The following is a 26,150-nucleotide window of genomic DNA, read 5'->3' as shown; positions in this document are numbered from 1 at the left end:
ATGGCCCAGGGTGCTGCAAGTGCTGGGACTGGAAGATGAGGAGGATGAGGAAAATTTGGAGGTGTGCGGCGGGGGGCTGTGGCCGTGATGGGCAGTCCTTGGGCTTGTCTGAGTCCTTGCGAGCTCCCTGGTGAGGAGCAACCCAGGCCATGTGGTCCCCCTGGGCCCAGCTGGGAAGGAGAGAACACCCTCCAGCCCTGCAGCCCTGGCATTTGCTCCCCATCCCCCATGTTCCCACCTCAGCTCCTCTCTGATGCTTCAAACGCAGAGATGCCCTAAAGGCAGCAGAAGCACCTTAGCAAGTGCACACTAAATATTTGAACACGCATGGGTGGGTTTGGGTTTGCTGCTGCTCTTGCCCTTCCCCAGCCATGACCCTGTTGCTGGGAATGGTGTGTGCTCCTCTGGAGCCTACAGATTTGGGGTACCCAAATGTCTCCTGCTTCAAGGCAGGATGTGATATTTGCTTGGCAGCTCTCGCTCTGAATTATTACATCTGCTCCAACAAAACCAGCATGGTACTGCTGTGCCACCATGATTGCCTTTGCAACCACTGTGAGCCACGCTGATGCCGCCCACCTCCCCAGAATCACAGCCAGACCCCCGTCCTTCGTCCCCACACCCTCCTCTTCCTCCCTGCAGCAGCAAAGCACCCTGCAGCCAGGCCCAGAGCCCATCGGGAAGGGGGAAAGCTGTGCTCCCCTCCCCTCCCCGGCATTCCTCGGGAGTGAAACACAAGAGCTGGCAGGGCACTCGCGCTTTCTCTGGCCTCCGCTCCTCCAATTCCTGAACAAAGCCTCCTGCCTCTCCCGGGAGCTTGAAACAGGAGAGGTGGTTGCTGCTGGACAGGAAAGGCGAGCTGTCCCCTTCTGTTCTGTGCCAGGAGGCAGGAGGTGGGACGCGGGTGGGTGGTGGTGGGCACGATCCTTGCAGACCCTGTGCCACCCTGCAGCATCGCCCCAATGCTCCACCAAGCAGCAAAACCCCACTGTTTCAGAGGCCTCCTCCAAAATGCACCACTGGGTGATGGTTGGAGGTCTGGCCCGAAGGACTGGCCAAAGGGTTTCCCATTCCCTCCATCCCACTGCAGGATGCACGTCATATTGCTATGGAAACCGAGTCCTGGAGGGGTCCAGTTCAGATCCAGAAGGAACCTCTTCAGCCCCACGGAGGAGCGATTTCTCCCCACTCCAGTCCCGGCTTGGTCCAGGCTCCCACTTACTGTGCTGGTAATATGGGTTGGAGCATCCATGCCAGCTTCACTCCCATGAGCCAGGATGATGGATCCTGCAGTTGGGTCCCCATCCACCTTCCCAAAAATCTGACCCCTTCCTACAGAACAAAGCTCTCCCTCCCCACCGCCCCCGGTGAAACAGGCCCCTGTCGGAGCGCAGTCCCCGACAGTGAAGGTTATTTTAATGGATGCATTACTTTAAACGAACCCTCCACCATCTGTTCCACCCCCTAATTACGCATGCAAAAAAAGCCCATCTCACAGCCAGCGCAGGAGAAAGTAAAGATATAAGTGATTTAAATGCATGTATCCCCAGCTCCGCTAGCAGCTGGGATGGGCTGCGCTCCCCTCCTTCCTCCTGGCTGCCAGGCAAATGGTGCAAGTTGCAGGGAAGGAGGCAGAGGGATGGGTCTCCTGGGTTTGGTGGCGGTCGCTGCAGATGAGGAGGAGGAGGAGGAAGGGGAGGAGGATGGCGGCTCTGATGCTGGCAGAGGCAGGGGTGGGGGTTTGGCAGCAGGCTCCCCCCCAGCAACCCCTACAGGTTGACTGAACCCCTGTGGAGGTGGAGGCTGAGCCTTCAAAGCTTGAGGACACGTGGCTGTCACGGAGCGTGGCGGGGAACTGGGGGGACGCTGCAGCCTGGTTGTGTTCAAGGATGTTTCGTGTGAGTGCAGGGTCCTGCAGCGTATGGTTGGGCTGCGCAAGTCCCCATGCGTGATGTTGAGGTCTTTGTCCCACGAGAGCCTCAGCTGGGGACACAAGGTTGACAGTAGGATAGCTCCAGTGTGACAGCGGGGCCAAGTCCCAGCTCCGTGCCCTATGGTGGGGCTCATCCTCACAGCCCCTGGGTTCTGCCCGTGCATGGAGGGGATGCTGAGGAGCACCAGGGATGCAGCAGGGGTGGCTGGGGTGTGCTCAGCACCTCCATGGTGTGCTTTCCCACCGCAGCTGCATTGCATGAGCTGTCCCAACATCCGTGGCCCTGGATTGCCCCCAGGCGATGCTCAGATCCCGCATTCCATTCTTCAGGGCTGCAGGGAAGCAGAGGATGAGTGAAAAGGGGTGGTGAAGAAGCCTCTTCCATCAAAGCAGAACCACAAATATTTGGAAAAAAAAATAAATTTAGGTCAACCTCCTGGTGATGGGGTCCAGGCAATGTGTCAAAGGTGACAGCAATCAGGGCCACGGTGCAGAGCCCATGGCTATCCCGAGGGTGACTCAGTTTCCCTCATTCCCAATACAAACCCTCTCTGGTGATGGGTGGCCGGTGTGGCTTTGGGTGGCCCTGAGGGACGTCCTTGGGGACAGGGACGCAGCCACAGAGAAGTGCCACCACATCCTGGGTGCCGTCTCCCCTCTCCCTCCATCTCCCTCGCTCTGTGTCTGACTGCAGCAGATGCGCCAGCTCTGCAGGAAGAGGGAATTAAGTTGGGCTGGAGGAATTTTAAAGATTGCTGCAGGCCTGAGGGTCTTAGATACCCCTGTGGAGATGGGCAGTCATGCAGAATTAATCCTATCGGCAGCCTGGCTCGCCTTCAGCCGGTGCAGATCTCCAGGAGAGCGCGAGGGAGCGCGGGGGGCGATGCTGGGGGCAGCTGGGCGAGCACCGGCGCCTCTCGGCGTCGATGGGAAATTAATAATGAAAAATTAAAGCCCGAACTCAGCCTTCCCGCAGCCCAGAGGTGGGACTGGAAGGGGGGAGGAGGAGGCAGGCGAATTCTGCTAGGCTTACTGAAAACCTGTTTGCAGTAGCAGACGGAGCTCGATGGCACGAGCAGGAGGCTGGGGGTCGCATCCTGCTCTGGGGGGGCTGCGTGGGGCTACGCAGGGCTGGCTGGGCATGGGGTGGGGGCACCCCTTGGCTGGACCCAGAGCTGCGTGCAGTGGGTTCGCCCCACAGCTCGGGGTGCTGCAGTAATAACGTGGGGGATGTGGGGACGCGCTGGATGTCCCCACGTGCCGCAGCAGCCACGTGCTGCGCATGAAGGTGGCATCTGGTCACCCCGTGGCTCTGCCAGCCCCACAGGCACTGTCATCCCCGTCGTCCCTGCTGGTCACCGGGGCCGCAGTGCCACCAGGCCGCCGTGCTCGATGGCTCCGTGACGCCAGGCAGGGTGGCAGCTGCTGCTGAGCCCTCTGCTCCCGTGTTTTATAAATAATGCACCGCAGAGGCGTGTTGGCAGCGCTGCACACACGCCTGCAGCCGAGCAGCCCGCAGCGCCGGGCATTTTGGGTGCTGTCACCACGGCTGGGTGACACCAGGCCACCGCACCCAGCAGGGAGAAGGTGACCCCCAACGTCCCCTCACCCCCTCGCCCCCCCCGGTCCCATACAGCACGGTGGGGTGGAGGCTGTGATGGGGGTCCGTGGTGACCCCACGTGCCATTCCTGCGCCTCGTGGCGGTGGCGCCGATGGCGGCGCGCAGCTTGCATGGTTGCCATGGTGATGTGCTGGCGCTAACGAAGCCGAGTAAACATTAACGAGGGAGCCCCGTGCAGGTCGGGGCTGGGGGCTGCGGGAGCGGGGTTGGGGGCTCGGTGCCACCCCAGTGCTGTGTCCCTTGGTCCCTGAGCTGCCCTCCCCCTGCGCTGCATGGTGCTTTAAGGTCCCCGGGGGTGGGACATCTGTGTTCTGTCCCAATCTGGGGACGCCCGCTGCATGGACCAGACCCCAGGATCCCACACAGGGGGCGGACATCACCGTGCTGTCGTCAGTGTCCCTGCAGCACAGCACCCATGGGTGCGGGGTGACACTTTGGCAGTCGCGTGTCCCCAGGAGCCGCCCGGTGCTGGCAGTGAGCTCAGGGCGTTCCTCAGCAGCTGCCACCGCTGCAGTTGTCACTGTGACTCAACTCCCGCGTCCCTCCCTTTCTGCTCGGCCACGGGGAACCCACACTGCAGCTCAGATAGGGGACAGCCCCCGCCTCGTGGCCCCGTGATGCCGCAGCCGAGGGCCCTGTGCCGGTGCTGCAGCTCATTAGAAGGAGGTGCAGGTGCCCCGGGTACCTTGGTCCTCCCAGAGGGCTCTTAATGAGCGGCCGCTAACGAGCGCCTGCGCTCCCCGCTCTCCTCCTCAGCCGTGGGAAGAGGCTGATTGGTGAGCAGGCACTGGGGAGCTGTGCGCAGGCTCTTTTGGGGGCTCTGTGGGGCTGAACGACCCAACCCGCTGCTCCTTCCCTATGCGCATCGGCACTGTGCACGAGGGCCCCGTGGTCCCCGTCCCTTCTGCTGGGTTTGAGCACGGTGCTGTAGGTCTTTTACCCTGGGAGGTGTTGCACCCCTTGCAAGTGCCACCCTCCTGCCTAGGGACGGGGCTGTTGCCATCTCCCAAGTGTGCCAGTGTGGCAGTTCCACCTCTCTCCTTGCTCAACAGGCCGTTGCATTGCGAGAACTTGGTCCCCGTGCCTCAGTTTCCCTCCCCAGGCCCTGGGGGCAGGCGCTGGGGCTGGATGTGGATGTGGGGACATCAGGAGCCCTGTTTTTACGTATTGTATGAACCTCCATGAGCCTGCCTGTTTCTGGAGGCCTGGAGGGTTGGGGATCTGCGCCTCTCCTGCTGATGCCCCAAAAATTCCCCCCCGGCGTTGGCATTGGTGCAGTGATGGGGGCAGATCAGCGAGTGCCGCAGGGGGCTGCATTGCCAAGGGGGGGCCCTGAGGCTGTAAGAGAGCATCTCTTCCCCCACTCCTCCCCCCCCACAGCTGCTCTAATCTCCTGCCAAACCTGCTCTTCCTGCAGGGCCGTTAGTGGGGCTGCGGGTCCCAGCTGCTTTGGGGGCTGTGGGGAGTTCAGCCCATCCCATCCAGGCCCATCGCCCCACTGGGGCTGGGTCCCCCACCTCCCCACCGAAGGGAGCCCTAATCCTGCATGACACGGCGCCCGGCCCCGCAGTGGCTAATTGCAGCATCCCCAGCTGAGGATTATGGTTTAAAGCGGGGAAGGAGCAGCGGGAGCAGATGAGCTCCTGAGCAACAAAGCTCCCGTTTTCCTGCAAGCCACTTTTATTAGGGGCGTAATTAAAAGCCGACAGGAGGGAAAAATTATGGGGAGGGCCAGGGCGATGGAAGGGGGCCACCCAATCCCCCTGTAGCCCTGGGGGCTGCCTGCCCATAGGATCCTGAAGTGCACTGGGGAGGTGGGAGTGCGGTGCCCGGTGCTGCCCCGCTCACATCCCAAAGGCCAGGCCAGGACCGGGCGCCCGTCCCGCTCCCACCGCAGCGTTCCTCCCCGCCTCACCGTGCTGGCAGGGCAGGAGGCAGCGAGGTGCCGGGCTGGTGGAGGAAACCCAAACTCAACTCCCTATGAAAGGGGCTTTGTGTGCCCAGGAAGGAGCAGCCCTCCTCCTCCTCCTCTTCCTCCTTCTCCTCCTCTCCACGTTGCAGGAGCGTGGGTGAACCTTCGGCATTGCCGAGTTGGGATTTCAGAGGGGGTGGTGGGAGCTGCCCCTGCGCTGCCCGCTGCTGGCACCCCCACCCCATGGGCAGGGGACACCCTGGGTGCTGCAGGGAAACTGAGGCACCGAGCAGCCAAGCTGTCCTGCGGCCTCCTCCTCTGCTCAGCTTCCCAAAAGGGCTTTTATCCATTGCTAGTAAGTGTGGCAACAAGAGGGGGAAAATGCAGTGCGTGACTCAGCCTCCAGGGCTGTGTGGCCGTGCCAAGGCATCATGGCACCGGTGTCCCAGCTGGTGCCGACCCAGTGGGGTCCCCGTGGCTGGGGCTGGCTGCTCTGATGCTATCAAAGGTGAGAGACGCAGGGATGTTGTCCCACATCCTCGCCCTGCCACCAGCCTTGCCCTCAGCCCTGCACCACCTCTTGCCTCAGTTTCCCTTCCCATTTACGCACGCTGCAGGTCCAGCCCAGTGGACCCACACTGCCAACCCCAGCAGTGCCCCAGGAGGGGACGCAGCACAGCCGGGTGCTTTACGTGCCCCACAGGAACTCGCACACACCTGTGGTTCCCAGCAGGGCAGCGGGGTCCCCCAGTGAGTGCCTGGCCCTGGCTCCCGCGCCCTGGCTCCGGCAGGGGGCTTGTTCTCTGCCTGGACAGGAAGACGAATGAATTCCATTATGGGATCGCGATTTTATTCCACGTGTCAGGGAGCCTGAGATTAACTTGCTCACCAGGCTGTGACAAACCCAGACATCCGCGTGCACGCGCTCGGGCGCTGGGGCTCTGCATGCTGGCGGGCACGGAGCTGCCTGAGACCCCACCACACCTCCTGCAAACCCAGAGGGCAGCAGGGCTGCGCCCGTCCTCCCTCCCTCTTGGCACCTGGGGTGAGTCTGTTTGTCCTTTGGCCACCCAGGGATTCAGGTCTGGAGCCAGGTGGGGAGCACAGCATCCTACCTGCACGTGTCTCTATGCCAGGATGCCTCCAGAAATCAGATGGGGAGCAGGCGGGAGAGAGGAAAGGGGAGCTCAAGTGGTTCGAGGGGCAGAGTGAGGCCTCTTGCCAGAGCTGGGGATGTGCCAACCTCATTTCAATCCAGTCAGCCCTGGGAGAGCAGGCTGGGGCCATGTGCACGGGGCTGTGCTGTGCCATGCGGCACCACGCCACGCACCGCTGCGCTGTGCCACAGTGCATTGTGCTGTGCCATGCCATGCAGAACCGTGCCGTGCCGTGCTGTGCCGCGCCGTGCCACGCTTTGCCATGTGGTGCCACGCAGCGCCGTGCCATGCTGTGCCACGTGGTGCCGTGCCGTGCCGTGCCGTGCCGTGCCGCGGGGCCGGCTGCTCTCCCCTCACCGCCCCCCCTGCGCGGGCGCAGGCAGCTGGCTCTGTTTGCTGGAGGCTCTGCACATTCCAGTTCTTGGGTCACTCGCCTTCGAAACCTCTCCGGGGACGGAGGCAGTTGGGAGCTGTAACAAACAACCGAAGGGCTCCGATGACGCCCGCGCCCAGCACCGAGTGCCAGCATCGGGGGGACCCGGGAGGGGGGCAGCCCCCCTTCTCCTCTCACCCAACAGAGCGGACCGGGGAGGTCCTGCCACAGTCCTGCGGTGCTGGGGCTCGCGGTCAGGGAAGGGGCAGCTCCTTGCAGGACGCGGTGACTCCTAGGGGAGCAGCGCCGTGCTCGGCAGCGCCGTCACAGTTCCCAGCACGCGGGGCACCAGAGCCCGGCCTGCGTTTGTGCAGGGAGGGGTGATGGAACCCAGCAGGCCCAACAACGGCGGGGCCACCGAAGGTTGGGGCTGGTTAATGTGTCTTGGAATGTGCGCCGGAGCCGCCCCGGGGAGATCAAGGGTCCGTGCGGGGCTGCGGGAGCGCGCGGCTCTCGGGGGCTGCGGGGCCGCGCGTCGGGAAGGCTGGGCGGCGCGGGAAGGTCAGGCTTGGCCAGATGCAGCCACTCCACCCTCCTCCAGTGCTTTGCACATTAATGCAAATGCACTGGCCTGAGTGGTTCATTAGCAGCATGTGGAATGGAATAATGCATCCGCATCCCATTAGCCTAATGAAAAAAAGGGAGCCGGCACCTGGAACAAAGCTGCCGACTCTTGGCGAGTGCTCTGGCTCGGCCATGCTGGGCCGTGGGGCCCCCCCTTTCTTCCCCTTCCCTTCCTTCCCTTCCCTTTCCCTCCGCCGCCCCGGCCGCTGCCTCCGAGCATCCTCCCACCGAGGGGTACGCGCCGTCCCCGTGGCGGGTGCTCGCAGCCCCCGGTTGGAGACCCCCGGGGGGCACCGCCACTACTGGGGGGGGGGTAGGCGGCCCCCAGTGCCGCAGCGGCGCTGCCCGGGTGTCGGTGCCGGGCGGAGCGATGTCCCCGCGTCTCTGGGGCTGGGAGCGCGGAGCCTGAAGGATTAGAGGAAACATTGCCAAACAAACCAGGCTGTGCCGGAACCAATTAGCCTCCAGCAGGCAGAGTTTCAGATGCTGTTATTTCTGCCTCTTCTCTTTCTCTGCCTCCTTCTGTCTCCCTCTCTCCCCCTTTTCCCCCTCCCCGGCCCTCCCCAGCCCCTCCTGCCCGCCCCCAACATCTCTGCCGTCTCCATTCCTCTCCGTGTCGGAGCTTGTTTTGGGCACTGGCTTTGGAGTGAGTCATGCCGCGCGTAGGGGATTTTAAAAGCTTTCTGCTGTCGCTGGGAGCCGGTTTGGGCTGCTCTGACACTGGGGGTGGAGCGCGGCGCGGTGCAGACAGCCCTCGTCTGGGGAGCCCAAAAATCCCCCCGAACCGCCGGGGTCCCGCGGCCCCACGTCGGGGCCAACCTCGGCCACCCCAGCCAGCGGCTGAGTCACAGCCGAAAACTTTCGGAACCGTTGGAGCTTCCTCTGCGAGGCCCCTGGGCGAGGAAGTGGGCTGCCGGGGCGTCGAAGCTGCGGGGCCGGGCGCGCAGGCGCGGAAAGTGGGAGCCGGGGCTGAAAGCGTGGGAGATTTCGGAGATTTCCGAGGTTTCGGAGATTTGGGGAGATATCGGAGATAGGTCGGAGATGGTGGAGATTTCCACCCTCCGCCAGCCCCGGGGTGGGGACCCCACGGCGTGACCCTCCCGCCGGTCTGCTGCTGGCTCCCTTCCTCCTCCTCCTCCTCCTCCTCCTCCTCCTCGCCTTGAGCTGTGCTGCTGAGGGACTGCAGCTCCCGTGGATCAGGAGGAGATTTAGGTCAAGCGCTCGACTGAGTCGAAACAGCCATCTGTGTGCGGAGGAAGCGGCCACCCAGAGCCCCGGAGCGGCTGCCCCACCGGCGTCCCGCGCCCTCCCGGCCGGCACGCAGAGCCACCTTTGTCTGCAGCAAGCAAATAAACGGGGGAACAAATAATCACCCCTTCCCCCGCGCACCGCTTTCCTTCGCCCTCTGCTTCCATCGTCCTCCACCTCTGCCCGTTGGCATCGCTGGCAAGCGAAGGGGAAACCTGCCAGGGCGCGGGGCCGAGGTCGCGGTGCCCCGCTGCGGGACGCGGTGCGGTGCGAGGCCGGAGCCGATCGCAGTGCCGTGTGCGGGTGGGAGCGGCGGTGCTGGCGGTGCGCCCGGCTCTGGGGCTCGTGGGTTCCTGCAGGAACAGGGTGGAGCGGGAGGAGCTGGAGGAGCTGGTGTCATCCCGGCCGCAGCGCTGGAGAGGGCGGGGGTGCAGAGCCGCCCCCCGCGTGCCTCAGTTTCCCCCACGGGGGGAGCGGCTGGGAGACGCGTGCGGTTTGCAGGCAGTGCTCCCAACCCCCCCCCGGGCTGGGGGCGGCCCCGAGCTCTCCTGCTCCCCACCTGCACGCTTCTTCTCGCTTTCTCTGTTTCCTTCCGGAGCTTTTTTGCTCACCGGTGTTTCCCGGCGCACACACCCAGCGTGCGGGGAGAGGAAACGGCACCAGGGAGGCCGGGGGGGCTCCCAGCTCTGCGCGCTGCAGCTGTGGGGGGTTGGGGGGGGTCCCGGCCCCTCGCACCCCTCCATAAGGAGCTTTGCCCAGCCCTGCCGCCCATTCATCCAGCCGCGTTCGTGGGGATGAAACGTGGGGTGAGCAGTGGGGTTTTTGGAGGCGGTGATTTTGCCAGGGTGCGAGCCGGAGCGCGTGGTGCCGCGCAGCGCACAGCAGGAGGAGCAGAGCTGCGAGCTCAGCCTCTCCTCCTCCCTCCTCCCTTCGCTCTCGCACCGCAGCCACGTGCAGCCACCAGCAGGGCCACGCGGCGGCGCGGGGCGGTGCGGAGACAAGGCGTGTGGGTGCGGGGTGGGCTCCGACCGGGGGTCCCGTCCTCATTTCCCCACGGCCCCGCGCCCCCCGGGGGTATCGGAGGGGGCTGGTGGATGCCGGGAGTTCGGCGGTTCTTTATGGTCTCGGAGGGCTCCATTAATTCTTTAAATATCCAGCCTTTCCAGGTGGGTTTTGTTGAAAATTAATTTCCGGAGCTATTTTAATTTTGCTGTATTTAATTTGCTGTTTATTTTAATTAATTAACGTCGGGAAAATCTCTTCTCCCGAAGCATTCCGCAGCCGGCTGGGGTAGAGGTGAGAGCAGGGGGTGCCGGGGGAGCACCCACCCCATCCCCAAAGCACCCACCTGTCCCTGCAGCACCCACGAGGCCACAGCCCGGCACTGCGTGGCAGGAGGGGACGGGCAGCACCAGGCTGTGTGATGCAGCCGAGCACCGTGGGTATGGATATGGGGAGGTGGTGAGTGGGGACCCTGCCCAGCTCCATCCCTGGCCCTGGGGGCTTGCTGCTGGCTCCCCCGGGATGGTTGGGATGGTTGGGATGGTTGCTGTTGTCTGGGAGGTGGGTTGGGTGCAGCTTGCTGCTGCTTTTCTCCCTTCTGTTCTCACTGCCCGCCCTGGCGGTGCGGTGTTGGGGCACCCATTGTGTGGCTCTGTGGCCTTGCTGTGCCAAACGGCACCGTGATGCTTCCAGAGCCCCCTGGTGTGTTGGGATGTGGGGCAGGGCTCTGCCTCGCGCTGAGCATCCCACACCCGGCCAACCCTGCTGGGAAGAGCAGTGCTGGGGCGGCTGAACCCCGTGCCAAGGCCGGGAGGGGGGGGCGGGGAGGGGGGAAGGGACCGAGCCGCCTTCCTCCAGATCAAGGCCTCTGGTCTCTTGCATGTCTAGACACTGCCACACACACCTAATGTGGTTCTTGGCAGCGGCCGCGCTGCTCTCCCGAGGTTAATTGCTGCGCACAGCAGTGCAGCACATCGCCGGGCTGTGCTCTGCCCTGGGGACACCCGTGGGCCGCAGGGCCCCGCGCCCACCCCCAACCCCCCCCAGGGTGCCAGGGAGATGGGAGGGGTGCACGGGGCAGCACGCAGCGGGGCGGCTGGGATGCAGGGGTGAGGAGGAGCAGGGATGGCTGTGGGATGGGGCTGGAGAACGTGCGCAGAGCAGAGAAGAGTTAACAGCCCCGGGAGATGCCGCATGGCCTCTCCCTGCTCACAGCCTCGTGGTCTTGGCAAGGCGGCCGGGTAGATAAGGGGAAGCGCGACGGGGGGAGCCGGACAAAGGCAGAGCCTTATTCAGCCTGCGTGGCCGGATCCAGGCTCCGGAACGGGAGCTGCAGAGCAGGGCCTGGGGTGGGGAGGGCCATTCATCCTGCAGCTGAGCATCTGCTGCGAGCACTGGGTGCGCCGGGGGGGGTGCTGGCACCCCGAGATGTGACACACAAGCCCTGCACGGGAGCTCAGGATGGATGGAAACCGGACAGAACCCGCGTCCATCTGTGTGTGCTGTGTGCAGAGCAGCTCCTTCCCAGCTCCGTGGCACCGCTTTTGATGTCTGGCAGTGCAGAAGTGGGGATGGGAAGCGGCGGTGTCACCCAAAGGCACACGGAGGGAGGGGGAAGCAGTGTTGGTGGGTGGAGAGATCCCCATGGTGCTTCTTCCCCCGCAGTGCCCAGCCCTGGGACCTGCCCTGCATGGCATCCCTGGGGAACCGGGCGAAGGTTTCGTTCCGAGCTGTGTTTTGGTTTGGGGTTTCGTCATGTTTTCATGGCAGGGAATTTCCGTTCCTAACCAAAGATGAGGGGGAAAAAAAAAAGAAAGAAAGAAAGAAGAAGAAAAAAAAACCTGCCTTGAATTTTGGCCAAAAAAATGGGATGTTTCCATTCTTGTTTTGGCTTTTGGCAGCCCCAAACTGCAGCCAATGGAAGAAACTGTCTTTGTGGAAATGCTGCTGGCCTCCTTTGCGTGCGCCACGGCCGTGGCACAGCCCTTTCCTGCCCCTGTGGCCAAGCAGTGTGGGGAGCCATGGGGGGGTTTGGGTTGAGAGGGGGGGTTGCAGAGGGAGAAACTCACAGGGAGCGCGAGAAGGAGCACAAACCTCCCCGAGCAGCGCAGGGAACCGTTCTGTTTGGGTCCAGCTCTCTCCTCCCCACAGCTCTGCTGAATCCGCCTCGCGTTGCTCTCTGCCTGTTCTGCAAAGGACATTGCCATGAGAACGGGATCTTTGTTTGGTGGGGAGCATCGACATGAAGCAGGCGAGCGGCTGCAAGGACACCGGTGGCACGGAGCGCGCGGTTCCCACTTGTCCTTGCAGTGGTTGCTCTCTCCTCCCCAGCTGGTGATGGAGCCACGTTTTGCTGTGCCTCGCCGTGCATCACCTCCCCTCCCGGCGCAGCCGTTCCTGTGCCACCCTGCTCTGTGCTCCGGCTTTCGGGGGTCCCTCTTGGGTGGGATTTGCAGAAGCAGCAGCCTCTGCAGTGCTTAAACGAGGTTGCTTTTTTTCCCCTCCCAATCCGTGCTAGGAAGAATTACAGTAGCCCAGGCATCTGTTCTGGCAGAGCCCAGCTAAAGAGCTTGTCCTGGGCTTGGCAACCCAGGCAGCGCAGCCGGCAGCTCGTCCAAGGGCAGCCTTGGCGGATGCAGAGCAGTGGGTTGACATTGCAGGAGGAAGAGGAGCCCTGCAGTGCCGGCCCCGTGCCCCTCTCCTCCTGCCATAGTGCTGCTGGCTGGGTGATGGGCTGCGGGGAGCTGCCCACCCCCACGGGCGCTGCGCTGTGGTGCGAGGGGCTCAGCGGATGCAGCTGTCTATGGGGAGTGGGAATGGGGGGCGAGGCTGGGCGCTTGGCTATCAGGCTGCCAGCTGCCCCCGGCTGGGCATGGATGGTGGGGGCTGGAACAGCCTCCCCTGCTCGGAGGGCAGGGTTTGGCCCACTTGTGTGCATGCTGAGGGCACGGAGGATGGCTTGTGCCGTGCTCTGTGCGTGCCTGAGGCAGAGGGAGAGCCAGGAGCCGAGGGGGCTGGGGGACAGGAGTGGGTCCCAGTGAGCTCTAGGGGACCCACGGGGCTCCTCGGCGCTGTGGTGACACCCAAACCTGCATCACCTTTTGGTGCCGTTCCCCACTGCAGTTGTGTTTCATGCTGTGGACGCGGTGACAGCATGGGGCTGAATCCCCGGCACCGCACACCCCCTGCCCCGCCGTGCCCCCCCTCCGTGCCCAGGCCTGCGAGCACAACTGCGGCGCGGGTAATTAGCAGTAAATCTCCGTCTCTGCTAATCAGCCGAAGGGAGCTGGGCTTGGCGGCGGCTCTCCTGCAGCACAGGGGAGGGTCGGGGTCGGAGCAGCCTTCGCAGAGCTGCGGTGTTTGCAGCCGGCGCGCAGCGCTGCACCGTGTCACCGTGTCACCGCCTTGGCTGCAGCATCTTCGGCCCCGGAGCGGCTCCGGCAGGGCAGAGCAGAGCCGGGCGCGGAGCTGGAGCGTGGCAACCGCAGATGGGATCGTTAGCGGTGCTAAAATCACCCGGCCCCTATTAAAAACCCGGCGCAGCACCGCGAGCGCGCCGCACCGGTTCCCTCCGCGATGTTTCCTGCCCTTCATCCCAGCCAGGGCAGGGCGGAGTGCCCGTCGTAACGCCGCGTCTCCCGGCCCGTGTTCCCCCCTCCCCCCCCACGGCATGGATTCTGCCTCCCGTGCACCAACCCCGCGGGGTTCCCCCCCCCCACCACAGCGCAGGGCGCACCCCAGCCCGGCCCCCGCGCCGCAATCCCTGCGATTTCCTATTTCTCTCTCCTGTTTGCTTTCTGAACTGCAGTAACCACAAGAGGGAAGTTGCAGAGCGGTGCACCGGGAAGGGGAGCAGAGAGGAGCAGCACCGCATCGCCACCGGGGGCTGCGGGCACCCCGTTCCCACGCCCGAGCCCCCCGCAGCCCCTTCCCCGCACCCCTGCGCTCAATGTGGCCGTGAGTGGGGGGCCGGGTCGAAGCCACCGGAGGGGCTCGGGCCCCCCAGCGCCGATCGATCGCTTTTCTCGCTCCCTTTCTCTCTCTTTCTCTTTCTCTCTCTCTCTCTTTTTTTTTTTTCTGTTTGTTTGCAGCCGCTTGAGGGCTCTTGTGATGAATCCAGCCTGGACAGATTTCAAGAGCAGCTGAAACGCAGCCCGTTGTGGGGGTGGGAGTGGGAGGTTAGCAGGGCCCGGTCAGCACCAGAATGCAAAATGGTGCAGCGCACCGCGGGGACCGCAGAGGGGACAGCACCGCGTCCCCAAAGCTGTTGGCACGGTGCGACACAGCGGGGCCGCGGCGCGGGGCCGGGCTCGGCTCCAAGCATCCCATAATATGACAGCCGCCCGATGGCCTCGGCGAGGTCACACCTGCGCGGGGCTCCAGGTGCCGTCCGTCGGGGAGAGGGCGGCCTTCGAGCGCCGTGAAATGGCGGATCTGTAATAAAACGAGGAAGGGGCGGAGGGAACCCTTCCAAAAAACAGCGGGAGCCGCAGAAAGGGGGAAAGGAGCGCGAGCGTCGCCCCGAGCCCCGGCAGCACCCAGCCGGCCGCCAGCAACGGCACCCAAAGGGGGGACCCGCGGCTGCACCCGGGGGAGAGAGAGGCCAAAAGGCAGAGCCTCGGCTGCGGCGGTGCTGCCATGGTGCTGCCATGGTGCTGCCATGGTGCTGCCATGGTGCTGCCATGGTGCTGCCATGGTGCTGCCATGGTGCTGCCATGGTGCTGCCATGGTGCTGCCATGGTGCTGCCATGGTGCTGCCATGGTGCTGCCATGGTGCTGCCATGGTGCTGCCATGGTGCTGCCATGGTGCTGCCATGGTGCTGCCATGGTGCTGGGTGCTGCGCTGGGTGCTGCGCCGCGATCCGTGCAGCTGCGGGGCCGGGAGGCAGCAGGGCGCCTGCGCGCGTGCACGGGTGTGCGTACGAGTGTGTTGCGCACGCAGGAGGAATAATTAGTTCCTACTCCGGCACTTCTCACTCAAAGTGCTTTTTAAAAGCCTCCATTCATTAGGCTGCAAGGCTCCCCTGGGGTGCCGTGTCCTGGTTCTCTCCCCGCTCCGGCTCCCCGCCACCCTTCCCCGGTGCCAAAATGGGGGTCCCGAGATGGGGAGCTCCGGCGGCGCTGGGAAAGCCCAGGTGGGGCTGCGGGGCCGATGGCTGCACGTGGGTGTCCGTGGGGTGGGACGGCTCCCGGCACCGCCGCGTTGCTGTGAAGTTCTCCGTAGGGCCGAGCCGGGAGATGGGAAGGAGGGCGAGGAGGGGAGGCGGCTCGGCGGGGTCTCCCTGTGCCACTGACCGCAGCAGCGCACGGCGAGGCCGCCAAGCGGAGCGTGGCACTGCGTGTCCCCAACACCCGCCGCGATTTGGGCTCCCGAGGTGGGAGCGTGGGGGATGTCAGAGTGCGCCGTGTCCCCAAAGCACGGTGTGTGCGTGTGCCCGCCGGCTGGGGGTGGCAGGCGCTGGCGGAGGGCCCCCGTGCAAACCCTAACCTTATTTTCCCAGGTCCGACGCCAGTTTCCATGGAAACAGCCGGGAGCAGAAACGGGAACCAGAATCCAGAAACGCGAAGCCTCGAGCTCCCCGCTCGCCTTCCTGGATTCCTGCTCCCAGCAGCCCTGGGATGTGGGATTTGGGACGTGGGGGGTGGCCCGGGGGGTTGGGGGGGGCGGCTCTATGTTCAGGGTGCCGCCGTGGGGCGCAATGTGGGGCAGAGTGCCGGCGACGCGCGGCGCCCGGGCGGTGATGTGCAGCACTGGGTGCAGGCAGGCTGGGACGACAGCTGTGCACATCTGCACGTCGGGGCGTCGCACGCTGCTGCACCCACGTGTGCACCGTGCGGCTGCAGAGCTCGGCGGTGCTGCATTGCTGTTCTGTGCTGCTGGCACACGGGGGGACCCCGAGACCGCAGGCGCCGAGCGTCCCCTGGAGCCGCCGGCCGAGCGCTGTGGGGCGCTGCAGGCACAGCCAGCACTGTGCTCTGGGGAGGGGGTCTGGGGGGCGCATCCCCCTCACGCCGTGCTGCGCCGAGGGCTTGGGGAGCACAGAGCTGCCCGGGGCTGATGGCACCTCGTGGGCATCGCTGCGTCCCCGGGGGGCGTCCCAAAGGGTGGCTGAGCTCTGCCCTGCTGCCCGCAGGGTGGGACGGTGACACTGCACGGCTGCATCCCCCCCGCCCGGCCCGACAGCATTGTGTGTGCACGCCGTAATGCATCATTTACAGACGGACAGGTATTAAGATACATTATGGATAACTCGCAGAGAGAGACGCTATTAATAATACAGACACATACAGAGGGAAGAAAGTGCACACTTGATTTCCATGCTGCTACCAGGAGTTGTGAGGCTGCTCTGGCTGCCTCTTCCCACACGTGACTGCAACACAGTGGGTAGCTGACAGCCCAGAGAGCCTGGCTCGGGGCCAGGAAAAAGCAGAAAACACAATGTCTGTGCATATCCTCTCTCTTAAAATAACACTCCAACACCGTCTGAGACGAATTAAAATAAGATCAGGAGCGGTCTCGCGGAGAGAGGGAGACAGAGGGAAAGGCAGGAGGGGAACGGCCAGGGCTGGGCTGCTCAGCGCCGTCACCGCCAGCGAGGGGAGGGAGGAGGGGGCTCACTTCGCAGGAGTTGAAAATAAAAAGGGAGAGAAGGAGCGGCGAGCAGAGAGCAAATCCCCGGCGGCTGCGGGGAGGGGAGAGATTCCTGTGCCGTCGTGTGCGCGGGATGTCCAGCACATGTCTGTCCTTTGGAGGGGAGCCTTGGCAGGGCGGGGGATGCAGCCTGCATGATGGAGAGCATCAGGAATTTCCTGCAGCTGAGGAACACACCAACGAGCAGAGTGCAAGGGAGAGCGGAGGGGAGCGGGGTGCCGGGGGGAGCGGGGCGGGCAGGGGGCTGCGGGCGCGGGGCTGGGGGGGGGACGGCGCTGGATGGGGGGGGTTCCATCTGCGTTGCATTGGGTTGGGGGTTTTTCTTCTTTTCCGTTGGCTGTTGGGAAGCTGATGGTGCCCTGCGGAGCAGCCCCGCCGCCCTGCCCTCCCCTCCCAGCGCGGCTTCGGGATATTTTGGGGCTTTTACGTCTTTCCTCCCTTCTTTCCCCCCCGGTTCTCTGGCGCGGCGCCGGGGGACGCGGGGTCGACGACGTTGGGGCGTGAGGACGGGGCCGCATCCCGCATCCCACATCCTATTTGCCACATCCCGCATCCCCTGTCTCGTACCCCATACCCCGCATCCCCCATCCCACGGGCTCAGATCTGGGGGTCGGGGCGCACTCGGGGGCAGCAAAAGCGACCGTCACACGTGCACGCAGTTTGCAGAGGAGCTCTTCTTCGCTCTCCCTCCTCTTCCTCTCGGGTCGGGTTCACCCCGTCCCGGTGAGGCACTGCGGCCAGGTGCAGGCTGACCTCTCCCTCCCGCAGCCCCCCCGCAGCCATCCAGCCCGGCTCGCACTCCCTGGGGACGCTGTGGGGCCGGAGGGGAGGAGAGATCAGAGGGGGCATCGAGCACTGCCGGAGCCAGGTAGCCAGAAGGTCGCACTGAAAATCTGGAAGTGGAGTTCGTAGCTCGGCAGAGCGCTGCGGAGCTGCCTTGCTTTAGGGCAGAGAGGAGAGGGAGGAGGAGGAGGAGGAGGACGAAGGTGCAGCGCGGGGCAGAGCGGTGTCCCCGCTGTGGGTGCGCGGCTCTGGGCGTTCCTGTGCCCCATAGCGGTGCTGTTTCTGGCTGCGCTCTGCAGAGCGTTCCTAACGAAGCGGACGGGGGGCACTGGGGAAAGGAGGGGATAAAGGGGGGGGATGCGGAGCGCTGAGCATCACCGGCTTCCTCCCGTCTGCATCCATTCCGTGCCACGCGGCCCCCCCGGCCCGGGGTGAGCCGTGACCCCACACCTGACGGGGCTGCGGGGCCTGGGGCTGCGCTGAGCTCATTAGCGGGCTCCAGCCTCCCCAGCGCAGGGGTCAGGGAGCGCAGCCCGGGGCAGGGGGGCACGGGGGGCTCGGGGCCGCGGGCTCTTTGTGTGGGCCGCTCCGGGGGCCCCCCCGGCCCTCCTGGCCCGGCACGGATGAGCTCTCCGGCCCTTTGCGTGACGGGAATCCGTCCCGGCCCCACTGCCGGCCCTTTGATCTCCAGCACCGGGGCCATGGGTTGCGTGGAGCGGCCCCGGTGCCCCCACCGTGGGACTCGGTGTCACCTTACCCGGGTGCGAACCGCGCGCTCGCCCCAAGCGTGGAGTATCTCATTAGCCATCTGCTAATTGTCCCCTCTGCAAAGTCACTCCGCGGGGGGATGAAGAGGGGAGGGGGGTCCGTTCTGCCCGCGTTCCCCGCGCCCCCTCCCCGCTGCCCGCTCTCCCTGTGCCGCTTTGCAGGGCGGGCTGCGGCGAGCCCGAGCCTGGCATCTGCCGAATGTCACCTTACCCAGGCAGCCCGTGCTTCCCTGTCTCCATACCAACCGTTCTGCTCCAGCCACCTGCGGGGGGGGGGGGGGGAGGGAGGGTTGGGAGGATGGCAGGGAGCGCCTTTGGGGCGGAGGCGAGCTCTGTGCGCGCTCACAGCCTCCCCACAACTCTTCCCCCATCCCCAGCGGTGCCGTATCCCGTGCTATAAATCCGCTCCGTGCTCCTTGACCCGACCCGAGGCACGTGGGATGTGCGTGGGACACGGGCTCGACCCCAAAGCGCGTTCCTGCTCTGCGTGCCTCAGTTTCCCCGCTCCCCCAACCCCGTCCCGCCGCCCCCCCGCACCCCGCTGAGCCCCAGCGCAGCTGCAGCCTTGGGGGTTTGCTCATCTCTCTCCCCCCCCACCCCCCGACCCGCGCGGCCGGGGCCCCTTCCAGCAGCTCTGCACATTTTCCCGGACTGTCCCTTCTTCCCTGCGAGCAGATGTTCGCAGCTTCTTCCCTCCTCCGACCCTCCACCCCCCCTCCGCACGGCTGCAGCCATTGGGACGTCGCCGCCCGCGTCCCGCAGCCGAGCGCCGGCGCTTCGGGGTCGGGGACGGCAAACGGTGCGGCGCTCAGCCCCGAAGCGCGGCGAGGCCCCGGGCCGCACGGCGGAACGGAGCGGGATTCCAACGTGTGCGTGCGGGGCGCTGCCTCGGGGCCGGGCTGAGGCGTCGGGATCGTGTGGATTTGGGGTCCCCAGGATGTGGGATGCTGCAGCTTTTGGGATCCTGAGGATTTTGGATCCTGGAGCTTTTGGGGATCCGAGGATTGGGATGCAACAGCTTTTGGGATCATGAGGATTTGGGATGCTGGAGCATTTGGGATCCTGGAGCACTTGGGATCCTGAGGATTTAGGATGCTGCAGCATTTGGGATCATGAGGATTTGGGATCCTGGAGCACTTGGGGATCTCAAGGGTTTGGGATGCTGAAAGATTTCGGGGTCCTGAGGATTTGAAACCCAGGAGGATTTGAGATGCTGGAACATTTGAGGATTTTGGAGCATTTGGGATTCTGGAATGTTTGGGGACCCTGAGGATTTGGGATCCTGGAGGATTTGGGATGCTGCAGTATTTGGGGATCGCAAGGATTTAGGATGCTGGAGTATTTTGGGGTCCTGAGGATTTGAGACCTGGGAGGATTTGGGATCCTGGAGCATTTGAGGATCCCAGGGATTTGGGATGTTTTAGTATTTGGGATGCTGGAGCATTTGGGACCCTGGAGGATTTGGGATGCTGGATCATTCAGGATGCTGGAGTATTTGGGGATCCCAAGGATTTGGGATCCTGGAAGATTTGGGATCCTGGAGGATTTGGGATGCTGGAGCATTTGGGGTGCTGGAGCATTTCGGGGGCTGCTGGAGCCTTCAGGGGGATGCTGGAACATCCAGGGAAATGCTGGAGCATTTGGGGTGCTGCACGATTTGGGGTGGCGTTGCGCTGTTTGGGGACGCCGCGCTGTGTGGGTGATGCTGTGGGGATTGAGGGGACCTTGAAGCATTTGGGATGCTGAAGTTTTGGGGGATGCTGAAGTTCTTGGGGGATGCTGTGCTATTTGGGGGCTGCTGGAGCACGCGGGTGGTGCTGCAGTATTTGGGGATGCGCAGTGCTGCTCTGCACTCTGTGCCAAGGGTGGCTGGAGGGGACTGGGGGGGGGGGGGGAGGTGTGCACAGCCCTCATGTGTGCACACGTGTGTGCAAGGCTCCGGCTGAGCCATGTGGCCGTGCAGTGGGACGGATGGACGGACAGATGGACGGATGGACGCGTCCCTCCTGGCCTGGAATTTCCCCCCGGCGCCTGAAGGAGGGACAGGAGCGAATTGACCTTCTCACCCCTTTTCCTATGGGGGGGGCTGGGATCAGGGGCTGCTTCCTGCTCCGTCTCTCTCAGCACGGGTTCCATCCTGCTCTCGGAGGGGGGGGGACCCGTCTTAGGGGCTCTGCTCCGGCCCCATCTCCCTGCACCCCCCCCTTCCTCATCCCCTCTCCCCATCTCAGCCTCCGGGCGCAGCGCCGCGCGGGGAGGAAGGTGGAAAATCGCTGGGAGGAAGGAGCCGAAGGCGGGAGTGATAAATATTGAAAGGGTGGGATTTCGATGTAGGCTGCAACAGCTGTGCTGGTTACAGTGTCACACTATCTCTCCACAGGTTTACTGACCCATTTCCATTCACACGGCTGCCAGTATCTTAGCAACTGCAACAGTCCCCCAAGAACAGGCGTATTGCCTGCTATTAGCGACTGCTGCAACTGTGTCAAGGTTAGCTCTCTCCTCCAGCCCTGCGGGGTCTGCAGGCTGCCCACCGCCCCACCGGGCCGTGCTGGGACCCCCCCTCCCTGCAGGCACCCCCCCTCTGGGCGCCCCCCGCAGCACAGCCCCCAATGAGGGTGAGGTTGGGGGTCCCATGGGTGGGCGCTGGGGTGGCTTTTGTGGGGAAACTGAGGCGCAGATGAGAATCTCCATCCCTGCATCAGAGCGCATGGGTGCAGAGCCAGCCTGCTCCTTCTTGGCACCCCCAGGTCCCGCATCTTGCTGTGCCCCTCCTGCCCACCGCACAACAAGGGAAACTGAGGCAGGACCCCCCCAGAACCCAGCTCTGTGTGCTGGGACACCTGGGGTGCAGCCGGACCCCCCTCCCCCTCCCACCCCCCCCGGCAGTGCTGCAGACAGCAGGCTCCACGCGAGCGCAGCCGCGGGGACGGCGGAGAGGGAAGCCACAAAAATGATTTAAGGGGCTGGCGGGATTGATTTATTAAGAACAATTAAAAGCGCTAAATACGCTTAGCTCAGCCAGACGCCGAGCAGAGAGCCTGGGGGGGGGCGGGGGGAGTGGGGGGGAAGAGACCTGTCTGATGTATCCGGAGGGTGAGGCTGGCAGCAGGGGGGGGACCGGGTGGCACCGGCAGGATGGAGCAGACGGGGAGGGAGCAGAGTGCTGGGGGCTGGGGCTCAGCATCCCCCTGCTGGGTGTGCCCACGGGGGTGGGTTTGCACCCAGAGCTGCACTTGCACCCAGGGGTGGGTTTGCACCCAGGGATTTGGCACCCATCGATGAGTTTGCACCCAAGGATGGGTTTGCTTTCAGGGGTTTTGCACCCAGTGCTGGGTTTGCATCCAATGATGGGTTCACACCCGGGACCGGGTTTGCACCTGAGGTTTGCGTGCGGTGGGGTGCGAGGAGGCAGGAGATCCCCAAGCAGTGCTGAAGATGAGGCAATGCTTCCAGCCACTGCTGGCTGCGGGATGCCCAGTGCGCCCAGTGAGCTGCACTGGAGAGGCCTGCAGCGCTGACCTGGCACACAGGGATGGAGCAGGGAGCATTGCAGCAATGTATGTCCCAAGGCTCAGGAAACCCCAGCCTGTAGTACGAGGGGATGGAAGAGTCCCCATGCTGCAGGGACCTGCCCAGGGCGCCCATCCCTGTAGCTGTGTGAGGTGGGAACGCAGCTTTGTCCCCATTCCTGTGTCTCCCCACCTATGGATGCTTACCAAGGTGCTCATCCCTGCCGTGAGCCGACCTTGGGGACAGCAGGGTGGGGTGGCATGGTGGGGGTGGCATTTTTTTGGGGGGGGGGGGTGGTGACTGTGGTGTTTTCCCATCCCAGCAGCGAGGCGCAGGGTTCACCCAAGGCACCCCCCATTGAGCTGCACCCCTTGGCTGGAGGGCGTCCCGCAGCCCTGTCCCACCTGCTGCTCACCACCGCTCTCCTCCTCAGCCCTGCACTGCTGCACATCCAGAGCCCACGTGCCCAAACCACAGACACCCCCTGAGGGGTTGGGGGGGGGGGGGGGGGGGCCAGCAGTGACCCCACGAGCTGCTTGGAGAGCTGCCACCGAACCCCACATCCCCAGCCAAACCCCCACATCCCCAACCTCACTCAGGTGACAGCCGCTCCCTGCGGCATCGCTCCGGCTGCCCAAGGGTTAACGAGACTTTGCTGCTCCTGCAGACAATTAGTGACATCTCTGCTGACAGCAGCACACTGAGCTGCCCGCCGCCTCCCCCCGCCTTTGCCCGCGCCCCCCGCACCCCACCATCGCCCGGCCTTCGCCCCGCGCCCCGCCGGCTGTTTGGGCTGCGGCACAACCGCAATCCGGCGCAGCAGCAGCTCCCCTCGCTGCCCTCTGACCCGCTGTTGCTGTGGAAACTGCATCCGACATAGGATTATGGTGCCTCAATTTGCAGGCTCCAAAGTCTTCCCCCCCCCCCCCTCCCCGAAAGCCAGACCGTGGAGAGGGGGGGGACTGGATTTATACCCCCCTCTCTGATCCCCCCCTCACCAGACACGCACAGACACTCCAAAAAAGGAGGCGCTTGGGGTTGGGAGCTCAGGGCTGGGTGATGGAGGAGAGTGGCGTGTTGTGATGGTGCCAAAGGTGCTGTGGCATCACAGTGAGGCTGTCAGTTCCCCCCTCTGGTACCCATGAGCATCACCTCCCCACATTCCCCATCCCCACATCCCCCTGCCCTTCCACCCCAATCCCTGCATCCCCCATGCCTGCATCCCTTCATCCCGCATCCACGTATCCCCTATCCCCGTTTCCCCCATCCCCACATCCCTCATCCCTTAATTCCCCATCCCTGCACCCCCCATCCTCACATCCCCCATCCCCACACTCCCCATCCCTTCATCCTCCATCCCTCTGTCCCTCATCCCCACATCCTCCATCCCTGCACCTCCCATCCATTCATCCCCCATTCAACCCTTAATTCCACATCCTTGCATCCCCCATCCCTATGTCCCACATCCCCACTATCCCTGCATCCCCCATCCCTATGTTCCCCATCCCTTCGTCCCCCATCCCAGTATCTCTCATCCCCGCATCCCACATCCCCCATCCCTCCATCCCCCATCCCTCCATCCCCCATCCTTCCATCCCCCATCCCCACAGCCCCCATCCCTGCATCCCAAGGGTTTGGGGTACCAGGAGATGAGCCACACAGAGCCCCTCTGCCAGCTTCCCTCAAAACACCCCGAGGAAAGAGATTGGCCCCAAGGGCCCGGCCCCAACCCTGTGTCCCCCACACCTTTGGGGTGGCACCCAGCAGAGTTGGGCTCCCAGCACCCCATGGCGCCCCATTGGCGCAGCAGGGATGGATGGGTGCTCGTCCCCCCGGGTTTGGGGGAAGGGGTGCGTGGGGGAGAGCGCAGCCCGTTTTGGGAGCTCTGTGGGCTGCGTTTGTGTCTCAGCATCTCTCCCTGCCACCCGGGGAGGTAGGAGCTGAATTAATCGCGATCAATTAGTGCTGCTTGCAGTCACCGGTCCCTCCCTGCGCCAGCTTTGTGCCGGCACGGGGGGCCGGGGGGGGGGAGGGGACCCTTCACACCCAGCGTTCGCCCCATGGTCGGGGACAGGGGACACGTGGGGACAGCAGAGCGAGCCGTGGGGACGCTTTGGAACGCGGCCACGGGTGCTCTCGGAGGGGGCGGCGATGCGTGGGGACGCGTGGGTCCCTCACAGCCCCACTGCTGCCAGCCCCATAGCGGGGCGGCGGGGGTCCGGATCCTGCAGTATACTGCAGCAAACGCCCTGCAATCTGCATCCGAATGAGTCCCACCTTCCTTCCCCCGCAACGTGCTGCCCTGGGCTACAGCTAATCTATTGTGCGCTGGGCTGCAGCCAGCACAAGCTGCAATACAGTAAATCCTTCTGCAGTATCCTGCAAGGGGACCGAGCCCAGCCGCAGCCGCTGCTCCTCCCAGACAAAGCCGGGGCCCACGCAGGGCCGGGGCGCAGCGCTGCGCCCTCACCGGGGATGGGGACGTGGGGTGGCATCGGGTGTCACCGTGCTGGTGGGAACTCGGCCACCTCTGCTGGGGTTGGGAAGTTCCCCAGGGACTTTCGGAGGGACTTTCGGCCCTGTGGGATGTCCCCGCGTCGCTGCAGTGCCCCCGGGCCGTAATGCAGGGCTCGGCGTTCCGGCTCTGCGCCTCAGTTTCCCCACCAGGATGGGCTCCCCGTGCTGCTCGCCCTCCTCCTGCCCCGTGCCCGTGGTTTTGGTGCGGGTTTTGCCGTCGGTGCCCACGGTGCCGTTGTTGTTACTGGGATGGTGTGGGGCTCTGCGGCTGTGCCGGACCCGTCTTTGGAGAGCGAGGCATCCTTCAAAGGGAAGGAGCTCCGTCACCGCCCCACAGCAGCTGCGTTCTCCTCAATTAGAAGAGGTAATGAAGCAATTTATGGGCATCTACAAAGTGATGTGTGAGTGACAGGCTGTGTACGATCCGCGCCGGGGCTCTGCCGGCAAGTTGCGTTCTTCCAATTTTAATGGAATGCTCCCAGTGAAGGGGGGGAGAGGGGGGGGGGGGGCACACGTGGATGGAGGTGTGTGAGGTGTGATGCTCAGAGCCCCTCGGGATGAGGAGCAGGGTGCCCCATTCCCATCCTTGGGGGGCTCAGCCCCACGGCGCGACCCTAACCTTGACCCTGACCCCGTGCCACCCCCTCTGTCCCAGTCCCTGGGTGGGGTGGCACTGGGACGCAGGGCCCTGCGCAGGCGCTCTGTGCACTGGGGGTTCCTTATGCACCCAGGCACAGCTTGGGGGCGTCACCCCACTCCCTGCCTCAGTTTCCCTCCCCCCCCCCCCCCCCCCACAGACCCCAGCCCTCCGCCCTCAGTGCTGATGCTCTGATTTTACAAGGACGAGCCGCCTTAGTGCTGAGAAGGCTCGAAAAGCGATCGTAATCATCATCATCATCAAAGGGTTAATTGCATTTTAGGGTCACCTGCTGCGCTCAGAGCCCGGCCCAGAGGAATACAGCAGGTGGGCATCTGGGCCTTGGGCAAGGGGGGGTCCCCACGCATTGGGTGCTGCCTGGGCGCCCAGCAGGGTGCAGGGAGGGAGGGTGCGCCTCAGTGTGTGCTCATACCTGCGTGCCCCCGTGTTGCACGTTGGTGTGCCTGTGTGCACCTGTGCACCTGTCCTGTGCCACGCGCAGCCCCGCTGCCGTCCCCCTGCCTCCCGCTTCCAGCTCTGCCCCGCGCTGCCCCACATCTCCCAGGAAACGGGAACCCACCGCCAGGAGCTTCCGCTCCTCTGTGCCTCCGAAAGAAAAGAAAAGAACAGAAAAACCTTCAGAGAGAAAAATAAAAAGAAGAAACACCACCCCGCCACCAGCGCGGCCGTAAATCCTGCCCAGCCCTCTGCCTTTCTTGTCTGGCCAGTTTCTAAAATTGGCCGAGGGAGGCAACTGGCGGCTCCCCCCCTCCCCCCCCCCCCCCCACCCCGTTATGGACCCCCGGCCCCACCGGAGCCGCACACACCTGGCTGCTCCCCGTGGGGCCGCGGGGGGGCGGCGGGGGTGACCCGGCACACCTGGCTCCCTGCCTCCCCCCGTGGAGCCGAGCGCTCGGGGCTCCGCAGCGCCACGGGGCGTGCGGGTGGGTGCGGGTGGGTGCGGGCGTCCCGCCGCCCTCTGGGTCCCGCCCGGTGCCCCCCGGCCCCTCGCGCACCCCCCTCGTGCTGCGGGCGGCCCCCGGGCCCGGTGCTGGGGGACATCGGCCGTGCCGCCCGAGCCCTGGGCGCGGGCACGCGTCCATCTGGCGCCTTCCAAATGTTGCCGGCCTCGCAGCATCCCGGCCCCGCTCGCCGTTAACCCGCAACGCTCCGCGGCCCCGCAGCTGCGTGGGGGAAGGGGGGGGGGGGTGAGAGGGAGAAGCGGGAGTTCTGTCCCCCAAAGCCCTCGCCGAGGCCGCGGGGTTTCCGCGAAGGTGGCGCGGTGTGATTTGACCCGGCGTGGCCGGGCGCGGGGCAGGGACCGTGAGTCATGCTGGGCTATAAGCGGGAGCGCGGGGGGGGGGGGGGGGGGGGCACGGGCGGCACGCGGGGCGGGGGGCGCGCGGAGCT

General features: G+C 64.7%; 1 protein-coding gene across 4 annotated transcripts in view; it reads left to right on the top strand.

Annotated features, from left to right (window-relative positions):
* AHDC1 (AT-hook DNA binding motif containing 1) overlaps window positions 1-26,150 on the top strand; it is a 43,158-nt gene that overhangs the window by 6,382 nt on the left and 10,626 nt on the right. Inside the window, exon 2 of one of the 4 annotated variants that reach the window (XM_048969052.1) lies at window positions 20,454-20,563. The exons of the other annotated variants lie outside the window; for them this stretch is intronic. The gene's annotated coding sequence lies outside the window, so the exon portion shown is untranslated. The remainder of the gene's footprint in view (window positions 1-20,453; window positions 20,564-26,150) is intronic. 4 annotated transcript variants of the gene reach the window in all.

This window comes from Lagopus muta, chromosome 23 (genome assembly GCF_023343835.1).
Source record: "Lagopus muta isolate bLagMut1 chromosome 23, bLagMut1 primary, whole genome shotgun sequence".
NCBI lineage: Eukaryota > Metazoa > Chordata > Aves > Galliformes > Phasianidae > Lagopus > Lagopus muta.
Note: the sequence above shows the minus strand (reverse complement) of the source record. Positions and strands in the feature narration are given on the sequence as shown.